Raw genomic sequence first — 11,332 nt, 5'->3', positions numbered from 1 at the left:
ACATTTCCCATACACACATAACTTAATCCACGAAACACCAAAATAGTCCATTCCACCGGAGTGGAAGGGGAGGCAAAGCATCCTAACGTTCCTGGCAAAGTCCTGTCCAGTCTTAAATGGGCTGCTCCTGGCCCTCCCTTGGTCCCACAGTGGTTCCACACTGGTAATCAGAAGGGGTCACCTGTATTAGCTTGAGGTGCAGAAATGCATGACCCTTATATGTATGTCAGCTGTGGATAAGGCTTTAATGAGGTAATCTAGGGGCAATTCAGTTTGCAAAGCCCTTCTCACTGTCAGTTTAGAAAGGTGGTTTTGGGAGCACTATAGTTGCTGAGGGTGACCACTGGAATGAAAAAAGACAAAGTCAACACACAGTAAGATGAAGAAGCACAGAACAGGCATCTTACTGTGCCAATACGGTCATAGAAAAAACAATACATATATATATGCACATCACAAACAAACTGGTGCTGAACCAAAAAACTCAAACGGAAAAAGACAAAGCCGTCTTTTTCTGTTTGAGTTTTTTGGTTCAGCACCAGTTTGTTCGTGATGTGCATATACTGTATATCACGATATCAATATTTGACCTGCGATACTATACCAGCCAAAGTATCACGATACCAAGTAGTATCACGATACCGCAGCATTTTTATTTTATTTTTATGAACGTACAATGTATTTACAGTACATTACAGTACAGTGTAGTACAGTGTACAATCACTTTATACGAGTTGTGCATGAATAACATGCATTTAATGCATTACATTGTAACTCTACAGGTAAGTAAAAAGATAAAGGACTGAAACCAGTACTTTTGTGAATAACGTGTTTAATATTAAGGGGTGTGAAACATCAAACAGACCCACTGGCTTTTTGCAAGAGTGTGTGTGTTTCTATCTGTGGGCTCTTTTTCACCACCCTCTACTAGCAAACAAAACATGTTCAGCTATAATTAACCTGTTAAAACTAAGATGCCTGGCTAAAAAAATAATGTCTCCAATGGATATATATTTGACAAAAACAGGTTAATATGCAAGCCGGTTTTCATTGCTAAATCAAAGCGGGGAGAGCCGGGAACATGCATCTACATTTCACATAAACGTGAACTTGTTTGTGGACGCGCGTAGGACAGAAAAGCACAACTGCGCAAGTACAAAAGTAACCGGAAATAGCCAAATGACTACAAATTTGCCAAGATGGCGTGGTTCAATATGGCTTCACTTTAGATTTCGAATCCTGGGGGCCTGAGTATCACCAACCACCAGTAAAGGTCAGCGGAGGGCCACTGGGTTTTGGTTGATGGCAGTGACATCAACATGCTTTATCTAGCTTTCACTTTTGTGAAAGTCTAAACCAGATCAAATGACCAAATGTCAAGAGGTGGATATCATTGGATTCGTCTCAGCCTACATAATTTAGCTCACATTATTTTAAGGAGTTTGGAGTTGGAACGAGAGGACGACAATTTTCATTCAACAGCTGTGCATGACGACATGACAGCAGGTAGGCTAACGTTACCTCATAAGCTAGCCAGCTGGCTAGCATTGGCTGGCTAGCTAGCAACAGCAGCACAAACTTTAACTAAGAGGTTTATTCATTCATTTTTGTAATATTAGCTAATGGCAAGAACACTGCTAGTTATAACAAATAAAGTCATACTAACCTCATTGGCTCATCTGTATTCCAGTGCAAGGTCTGGATGACGAGATTGTAGATGCTTGATTAAAGGATAAGGACACTGAATTTCATGTTTAGCCCTATTCCTGGCTGGCATGTATCTGACTAGTACAGGTTAAAATATTTCTGTTTTGTGCAGTACAGAGTTCTGTGTCAATAACGTCGGCACGCGCACCCTGGCTCGTTGCTAGCTATGGGCACAATCGAAAAACACTAAAAAGTATGATATACGTGGATTTCAAGTTCAAGAATTACATGGTTTATGCTTACCAAGCTCTGAAGTCGTCCTGTAAACACCGTAGGTCCTTTCGCCTCTGCATTTTCCTTCATAATAGGGAAGAGTTTCTTACGTCTTTCATTTATCTCGGCAGGGAACTGGTCATTCATACCAAATGAGGTGTTTCTCAACTCTCTGCCCCTTCCTTTGACCAACTCCTGCTGGTGGCGCTCAAACCATGTCACTATTGCCCTAGGTCTGTCCCTTGAAGGTGTCCCCATTTGGTGCACTTGAGAAAATGTAATGCTTTGAACAGTTTCCATGGGCAGTTTTAGCTGGTTAACCAGAAAGTATTGTATGGTTGTCTCACAGTTAGTGTCCTTCTCTGGTATTCCAGTGAAAACCAGATTGTCCCTCATGGAACGACACAGTATTGTAGGTCCAGAACAGATTCTTTCAACTTTCTGTTGTCCATTTCAATTAAGTCCTCAATTTGCTGTTGACTGTACTCCAGACTTGCTTTAAGGCTCTTGATTTCCTGCATCACTGAATCCAGTAAGTCCAGTTTATCAAGCCTTTTTTGATGGATTGTAGCAAAGACCACATATCCTCAAATGGAGTCTCCTCACCTTCAAGGTCTGATCTTCGCCTTTTGTTCAAGCTAAACATGTTAAAATCTGTCATCTTTTGTGACTAAGCACTTGATTTGTGTTTCTGTTTGCTAGATTTCACCTGGTTCTTCTGAGATATGGTAATTTTGTAGCAGTCAAACAAAGCACGCAATCAATAGATTGTTCAAGCTTCAGCTATTCAGTCAAACCTGATGGTGATGGCTGGAGCTTGGTCCAGGCCTGGTCCCGGTCTGGATCAAAGCTGGGCTACTGAAGCCTGAGCTGGGCCTGGTGGTAGCTGGGCTGCTGAAGCCTGAACTGGGCCTGGTGGTAGCTGGGCTGCTGTAGGCTGCTGGTAACTAGGCTGCTGGGCTGGGTCCGGTGATAGCTGGGCTGCTGTAGCCTAGGTCTGGTAGTAGCCTGGTAGCTGGGCTGCCGTAGCCTGGGCCTGGCTGGGCTGCCGTAGCCTGGGCCTGGTAGTTGTTCTGGTGGTAGCCGGCGGGCTGGCTGCTAGGGCCTGGGGCTGGCCTGGTGGTAGCTGGCAGGCTAGCTGCTGGAGCCTGGGGCTTCCTCCATTCCTCTGTTGATTGAAAGTGGGTCTGACTTCCTCCATTCCTCTGTTGATGGAAAGAATCGAGGAAATCCTCCTCCAACTGGCCTGGCACGCGGTGAATCCTCCTCCAACTGCCACCCCCCCCCCCCCCCCCCCCCATCAACAAAACAAAACTGAAAGTGTTCCATCTCACCGCGTCGGCTCGGCTCGTGGCCTGACTTGGGCATGACTCCCGGCATGAAATATTCACCCAGTCCGGCACTGCTTGTTTCCATACCTTTGGAAAATGCCCCAAATCCAGTGACCAGTTAAACAAGTGTGTAAGGGGATGAGCAATCTGGGAAGCAGCATATCTGAGCAAGGTGTTGTCAATTAAGTCGTAGTCAGCAGATTTTCCATTGGGTAGTGACTGTAGGAGTTATAAACATATACTATTATAAACATATATTTTCCTTTATCAATTGTACAGTACTCTGCTCTGATTATGAAGAATTAACTTTCAACCTGAGGTCACAGGTCACTTTTGGAAAAGGCTTGCAAAATGACCTGAGATCTGTTCTGGTTTTGATAATATACTGTAGTCCCATTGCTTTCTACAGTGGTTGGAAATACTGATGAAGATGTTCCCAGCAAGCCCTTTACAGTGTTCCAAGTTGCTTTTGGATCATGCTTACATTTACTAAAAGCATTTTTATAAAATAGAGTATTTTTCTTACGGTTCATGTTTAGAGCTTAATTACGCAACATTCTGTAGTTTTGTCTGTCTGAATCATGTTTTGTCTGAGAGGCAGTTACTTTAGCTTTATTTCTCTCCCTAAATATTGTTATAAGTTCATCAACTATCCAAGGAGAGGAGCGTGCTTTAATTGTTTGCATCCTTACTGGGGCCAATTCATTATCAAAGAATTCCTTATTAAAATGCTTGAGGCCTTTTTATTGTGACGTGGTGATTTTCTAGGAACTTTAGCAAATTTTGTAATTGTTATTATATTGTGATCCGACCAACCAACGGATAAAGAATTTGCTTTCGAACTTGGTTCTGGTATGTTGCAAAAAATTTGATCTATGCATGTCTCTACACATTTTCCTCTTCTGAAGGACAATCTTGTTGCTTCGTCCACCATCTGTGTCATGTTACAAGAGATAGTGGACTTGTACAATCTTATCCTACTTGCATTAGTTTCATCCTTCCAGTTTATATTAAAATCCCCAAGTTAAAAAAAACTCCCTATTCTCTTCTGTTACTCGATCAATACTTGCACATAGGTCAGTAAGATAGGCTGCATTGGAATTCGGAGGCCTGTACACAGCCAACTAAGAAAGGTGACTGATGTGGTAATTGCACCTGTACCAAATAGCTTCTGTTTGATTGACATGTAAATCATCCCGACTGTGAAAATGAATATGCCTCTGTATGTAAAGAGCAACGCCCCCTCCATTCCTATTTCTATCTCTCCTTATTAGGCTGTATCCATCAACATGTATTTGACCATTACTAATGGAAGCATCCAAGTGAATTTCAAGAAGAGCTAAGATATGAACTTTGTTGTGGTTCAACAAACTAGACAGCACATGTACTTTGTTGGGAAGGCTGCAAACATTTATATGAACTAAGTGCAGTCCTTTGGTTGGTAACTGAAGGTTGATAATCATATTGTTATTGACAGATGTCTCGTTGAGAAGGTATTGGGCCTTCTCTTGTAGTGACCTGTGATATTAGTACAACCAGGGAGTGATGCTAGGATCACGAAACAACTGATTATTAATGTACAGTTTGTCTAAGGCAAGACTCGCACGTCTGTCCTGACTCAGATTTTCCTTCATAATAGGGAAGAGTTTCTTACGTCTTTCATTTATCTCGGCAGGGAACTGGTCATTCATACCAAATGAGGTGTTTCTCAACTCTCTGCCCCTTCCTTTGACCAACTCCTTCTGCTGGTGGCGCTCAAACCATGTCACTATTGCCCTAGGTCTGTCCCTTGAAGGTGTCCCCATTTGGTGCACTTGAGAAAATGTAATGCTTTGAACAGTTTCCATGGGCAGTTTTAGCTGGTTAACCAGGAAGTATTGTATGGTTGTCTCAGTTAGTGTCCTTCTCTGGTATTCCAGTGAAAGCCTATGACTCAAGCAAGACCCATGGCCCAGAATTATTACACATCCGCTTGCTATCTGGGAAAGAAGTTCTGACTTCCTCCATTCCTCTGTTGATGGAAAGAATTGAGGAAATCCTCCTCTTCGCAAGCTGTTTTTTGAACCCCCTTCCAGGAGGGCAGGGTGTTGACGTCACGTCTCTTCGGATGAACACAGCCCTTCTCTCCTTCCTGGCAGATTAACAATCCCTGCATTCAACAGTTTAGAAAGCAGGACATCACAGAATAAATGTCTAATTAAGAACTTGCGTTCACTGCATGTGTCTCTGAATTCACATAGTTCACAAGTAAATGGGACTTCTCTTGCAATTTGACAATCCTGTTGTGTGATCTGGAACATGTAAATCATCCCGACTGTGAAAATGAATATGGCTCTGTATGTAAAGAGCAACGCCCCCTCCATTCCTATTTCTATCTCTCCTTATTAGGTTGTATCCATCAACATGTATTTGACCATTACTAATGGAAGCATCCAAGTGAATTTCAATAAGAGCAAAGATATGAACTTTGTTGTGGTTCAACAAACTAGACAGCACATGTACTTTGTTGGGAAGGCTGCAAACATTTATATGAACTAAGTGCAGTCCTTTGGTTGGTAACTGAAGGTTGATTATCATATTGTTATTGACAGATGTCTCGTTGAGAAGGTATTGGGCCTTCTCTTGTAGTGACCTATGATATTAGTACAACCAGGGAGTGATGCTAGGATCACGAAAAACAACTGATTATTAATGTACAGTTTGTCTAAGGCAAGACTTGCACGTCTGTCCTGACTCAAATTTTCCTTCATAATATGGAAGAGTTTCTTACGTCTTTCATTTATCTCGGCAGGGAACTGGTCATTCATACCAAATGAGGTGTTTCTCAACTCTCTGCCCCTTCCTTTGACCAACTCCTTCTGCTGGTGGCGCTCAAACCATGTCACTATTGCCCTAGGTCCGTCCCTTGAAGGTGTCCCCATTTGGTGCACTTGAGAAAATGTAATGCTTTGAACAGTTTCCATGGGCAGTTTTAGCTGGTTAACCAGAAAGTCTTGTATGGTTGTCTCAGTTAGTGTCCTTCTCTGGTATTCCAGTGAAAGCCTATGACTCAAGCAAGACCCATGGCCCAGAATTATTACACATCCGCTTGCTATCTGGGAAAGAAGTTCTGACTTCCTCCATTCCTCTGTTGATGGAAAGAATTGAGGAAATCCTCCTCTTCGCAAGCTGTTTTTTGAACCCCCTTCCAGGAGGGCAGGGTGTTGACGTCACGTCTCTTCGGATGAACACAGCCCTTCTCTCCTTCCTGGCAGATTAACAATCCCTGCATTCAACAGTTTAGAAAGCAGGACATCACAGAATAAATGTCTAATTAAGAACTTGCGTTCACTGCATGTGTCTCTGAATTCACATAGTTCACAAGTAAATGGGACTTCTCTTGCAATTTGACAATCCTGTTGTGTGATCTGGAACATGTAAATCATCCCGACTGTGAAAATGAATATGGCTCTGTATGTAAAGAGCAACGCCCCCTCCATTCCTATTTCTATCTCTCCTTATTAGGTTGTATCCATCAACATGTATTTGACCATTACTAATGGAAGCATCCAAGTGAATTTCAATAAGAGCAAAGATGTAAACTTTGTTGTGGTTCAACAAACTAGACAGCACATGTACTTTGTTGGGAAGGCTGCAAACATTTATATGAACTAAGTGCAGTCCTTTGGTTGGTAACTGAAGGTTGATTATCATATTGTTATTGACAGATGTCTCGTTGAGAAGGTATTGGGCCTTCTCTTGTAGTGACCTGTGATATTAGTACAACCAGGGAGTGATGCTAGGATCACAAAACAACTGATTATTAATGTACAGTTTGTCCAAGGCAAGACTTGCACGTCTGTCCTGACTCAAATTTTCCTTCATAATATGGAAGAGTTTCTTACGTCTTTCATTTATCTCGGCAGGGAACTGGTCATTCATACCAAATGAGGTGTTTCTCAACTCTCTGCCCCTTCCTTTGACCAACTCCTTCTGCTGGTGGCGCTCAAACCATGTCACTATTGCCCTAGGTCTGTCCCTTGAAGGTGTCCCCATTTGGTGCACTTGAGAAAATGTAATGCTTTGAACAGTTTCCATGGGCAGTTTGAGTTGGTTAACCAGAAAGTCTTGTATGGTCGTCTCACAGTTAGTGTCCTTCTCTGGTATTCCAGTGAAAGCGTATGACTCAAGCAAGACCCATGGCCCAGAATTATTACACATCCGCTTGCTATCTGGGAAAGAAGTTCTGACTTCCTCCATTCCTCTGTTGATGGAAAGAATTGAGGAAATCCTCCTCTTCGCAAGCTGTTTTTTGAACCCCCTTCCAGGAGGGCAGGGTGTTGACGTCACGTCTCTTCGGATGAACACAGTCCTTCTCTCCTTCCTGGCAGATTAACAATCCCTGCATTCAACAGTTTAGAAAGCAGGACATCATAGAATACATGTCTAATTAAGAACTTGCGTTCACTGCATGTGTCTCTGAATTCACATAGTTCACAAGTAAATGTGACTTCTCTTGCAATTTGACAATCCTGTTGTGTGATCTGGAAAGGTGCGATTTCAGCACACCTAATGTTTTGAAGATACACGGACAGTGAATGTGGATACAGGGCCAGTCTGCTCCTCTACCATGCTGCAGTCGTTGGTGCCTGAGAAGACCTTCTTGATCACCGACAAATTTGCAGTGCTTGCATTGCATTTAATAACTGAAATGAGAATGAGCAAAAGGCAACCAAATTAGTTGGTTTATATTTAGATCAGAACAAACATGGAAAAGCTATACACAATACTACAATAAGTGTTCACCAGGAACACCTTTACACACGTGCGCACACACTGCTCGGCTAGCTTAAGCCTAAAGATAGCTAGCTAGGCTTAAGGCTGCTAGCTAACCAACTTCTTAAACCACTGGCTACTATGCTATTGAATGCCCCTGTTTGACTGCAGCTATAACGTTATAACGTTAGCTAGATAGACATAGCATGTGCAAAGCAATGATGTTCAATGGCATACTAGCTAGCAGCCTTGCTGGCTAGCTTATAGGACAATGCTCGTTTTTGACAATCCATGTAATGGCGGTGGTCGGGGCACTTAGAATGCAGTTTCTAAAAATCTATTTTCTGCCGCGAAACGGATGTTTTCATCAATCAGTCTTGATGAATCGCTAGTTGTGCTTACATAGAGCATAGGCCTGTTGTGGTTTTCACATGCCATGATCTTTAGAAACGTCTTTCGAAACGAAATAGCTTCCTCACTTGCTCCAGCACGCATTCGCACAGTGCGCAATGGTTGCTCCAGCACGCTGTGCACATGCGTGCTGGAGCAAGTGAGGAAGATATTTCGTGTCTAAAGACGTTTCTAAAGATCATATTACAGAAGCATGTGAAAAACAACACAACAGGCCTATGCTCTATGTAAGCACAACTAGCGATTCATCAAGACTGATTGATGAAAACAACTGTTTCGCAGCAGAAAATAGATTTTTAGAAACTGCATTCTAAGTGCCCCGACCACCGCCATTACATGGATATACTGGCTCGCGCTGGATTATAAATTTCTTCTACATGCCTCCGAACTACACCAAAGTGATCTCGGTGAGTCAAACGTCTTATAATATGTCGTAAATAAGGTCCAGGTTGTCAAAAACGAGCATTGTCCTTAAAGCCTTTAATGTTAGCTTGCTGGCACTGATAACTGACCTTAATGTTAGCTAGCTAACGTTAGCGCTTTTGCCATTCTGAACACTGACCTAAGCAATGCCTAGCCTAGACTAGCCTCATGCGCCAATGTCATAGAAATTGTAATTTCACTACCTCCCTCAACCTTTCACATAGCTGTGCAAACCTAATTTAGAAACAGGATGACCTCTCCAGGAGGTCAACACACCTAGACGTTGTCTGCCCTGAACAACCATTCTTTGTTCCCTGCAAGATTTACCGCCCTTTCTCACGTCACGTGTCTGTATTTCTCGACCACTGTTGATGATGTCCGCTTCTGCTGGATACCACTCACGTGCGTCATCCTGAAGTCCTTGCGCTCGTATGTTTTCTCAATAAATCAGACTTAACCTTTTTGAGCGAACCTGGGCAAATCTTTTTACTTTCGATCAGATTTAATTCCACTACACCAACCCTTTTTCAAAACAGCTGTTAGACCGAAGGGCAGGAAAACATAGTTACACCCTGAGAGACAGACATCTCAGTTCAATCTATCCATCTGTTGGTCATTCATTGTGTCCGTCTGGCTCAAAGGATGTAGGTCTATCCTCCATTTACCCTATTTGTCTAAATGTCTGCTGTGAAAAAGGTTGTGGACACAATATAGCCAGCACAAAGTAGTTGGCCAGGCCCCAATTGGAGTGCAACTGAAATAATTACGTCTTGCCAACAGTAATGTTGTAGTAAGCCCAATTTTTCATAAAAAACTCAATAGTTAGTATTAACTAACTGAGTAATTAGTTTCAGGGCTCTAAGGTGTGACCATTTTACTCGCATTTGCGACTAAAAATAGTTTTGTGCGATCAGAAAAAATAATTTAGGAGTAGGGATATATATATATTGTTTTGCTTATTGTGTTGCGTAGCCTAGCGGCTTGTAGTCTAATTATCTTAACTTTCAACACATGTATAATTAGACCCAATTTAATGTTTCCATTAATGCAATTGATGCTATGTATTCGAAAACCATGGGCTAAATGTCAAGCGCCTCTCGTTCTAAGCGCACAAGCCCTCTCCCACCACCCGGCTGCGCAGAGGTTTTGCATACGGTTGGACTTTGCTAGATTTACCGCAAGGTCGGGAATTGTAAGCATTTCCCGGTTAATTTGCACAATCCCCGACCATGCGGGAGATGTGAGAAATACTAACCAATTTCTCACATCTCCCGCAAGGTCGGGGAATGTGCACATTACCCGGGAGATGTGAGAAATGCACATGTTTCTCCTACATTCCCCGTGAGGTCAGGGAATGTGCGCATTAACTGGGAAAAGCTCACATTCCCCGTTTTCTCAAATTCACCATAACAGATACATTTAAACCAATGAGTTTACCGGTTACCATATAACTGGAGCATCAAAAAACATAAAGTTACATATGACTAATTAACTCATGGCTCAAGTTAATAGTTTACTTGTTATAATAAACTATAAGAAATTCTATTTAACCCATAATTTCAGCTGGGTTACACTGGTCTTCAGCTAGGGATGCAATTGATAGGTCTGTACTCAATCGACTCTATAATATACACATTAAAAAGAGGCCAAAATCAACTAATTCCAGAATTCTAGGAGAATGCTCGTTTTTGACAACCTGGACCTTATTTACGGCATATTATAAGACGTTTGACTCACCGAGATAACTTTGGTGTAATTTGGAGGCCTGTAGAAGAAATTTAAAATCCAGCGCGAGCCAAGTATATCCATGTAATGGCGGCGGACGGGGCACTGAGAATGCAGCTTCTAAAAAATCTATTTTCTGCCGCGATACAGTTGTTTTCATCAATCTGTCTTTATGAATCGCTAGTTGTGCTTACATAGAGCGAGGGCTTGTTGTGGTTTTTCACATGCCTCTGTAATATGATCTTTAGAAACATCTTTAGAAACGAAATAGCTTCCCCACTTGCTCCAGCACGCATGCGCACAGCCTGCTGGAGCAACAGAAAAGAATAGATTTTTTAGAAGCTGCATTCTCAGTGCCCCGTCCGCCGCCATTACATGGATATACTTGGCTCGCGCTGGATTTTAAATTTCTTCTAGAGGCCTCCGAATTACACCAAAGTTATCTCGGTGAGTGAAACATCTTATAATATGCCGTAAATAAGGTCCGGGTTGTCAAAAACGAGCATTCTCCTTTAATTCAGTGAGAAGCAGACACTCATTCAACACTCGAGCTGCACAGACATCTGATTATGCTATTCCATATTTCAAAAACTCTAGTGGTAGGCGTACATTTACTCATGGAGCAATAACATTATGGAACCAGCTTCCGGCATCTGTCAGAATGCTACCCAAAAGGGATTTCAAGAAACAGCTAAAGACTTTGTTAGATGGTCAATGGAATTAACGAACTCTGGTATTGATATTGTATTGTTTTATTTTTTATGTAA

The sequence above is a fragment of the Borostomias antarcticus genome (genome assembly GCF_949987555.1).
Source record: "Borostomias antarcticus genome assembly, chromosome: 2".
NCBI classification, from domain to species: domain Eukaryota; kingdom Metazoa; phylum Chordata; class Actinopteri; order Stomiiformes; family Stomiidae; genus Borostomias; species Borostomias antarcticus.
The sequence above is the reverse complement of the archived record's forward strand: the minus strand, read 5'-3'. Positions refer to the sequence as shown.